The sequence below is a fragment of the Camelina sativa genome, unplaced genomic scaffold, assembly GCF_000633955.1.
Source record: "Camelina sativa cultivar DH55 unplaced genomic scaffold, Cs unpScaffold13447, whole genome shotgun sequence".
In the NCBI taxonomy this organism is placed as follows: Eukaryota; Viridiplantae; Streptophyta; class Magnoliopsida; order Brassicales; family Brassicaceae; genus Camelina; species Camelina sativa.
In genome coordinates, this window is record NW_010934481.1 from 1 (window position 1) to 341 (window position 341).

General features: G+C 34.9%; 1 long non-coding RNA gene across 1 annotated transcript; it reads right to left on the reverse strand.

Annotated features, from left to right (window-relative positions):
* On the reverse strand, window positions 1–341 carry LOC104775388. The gene is made up of 3 exons (XR_765885.1): window positions 313–341; window positions 146–225; window positions 1–38 (listed from the first exon to the last, which is right to left on the reverse strand). It is a non-coding gene; the product is annotated as an uncharacterized LOC104775388 (long non-coding RNA).

Below are 341 nucleotides of genomic sequence, written 5' to 3' on the forward strand. Positions count from 1 at the left end.
TCTGGTAATATAATTCCTCAAACTTCTTCTTCACAAACCTTTTTTTTATTTCATCCAAGTCCCAAAAAACAAATGTAAAAATTCACAAGGTCAAAATTACCAGTAACAATTTAGTATATATCAGTAGTTTGGGGGACGAGCTTACTCGTATGCATGCTCGATCTCTTGTTTCCCACTTGAAACTGGTTGGTAATCTCTGAACCACTCGCAAACGTTCAACGGAACCTATGCACATGGAATAAAGAAAGTTTTATTAAACCACAAGACTTGCTTGCCTATATCTAAACAAATAAACTATGCTTCAGTTCTTACGTCAAGAACCTTCTTCTCAAATATGTCAA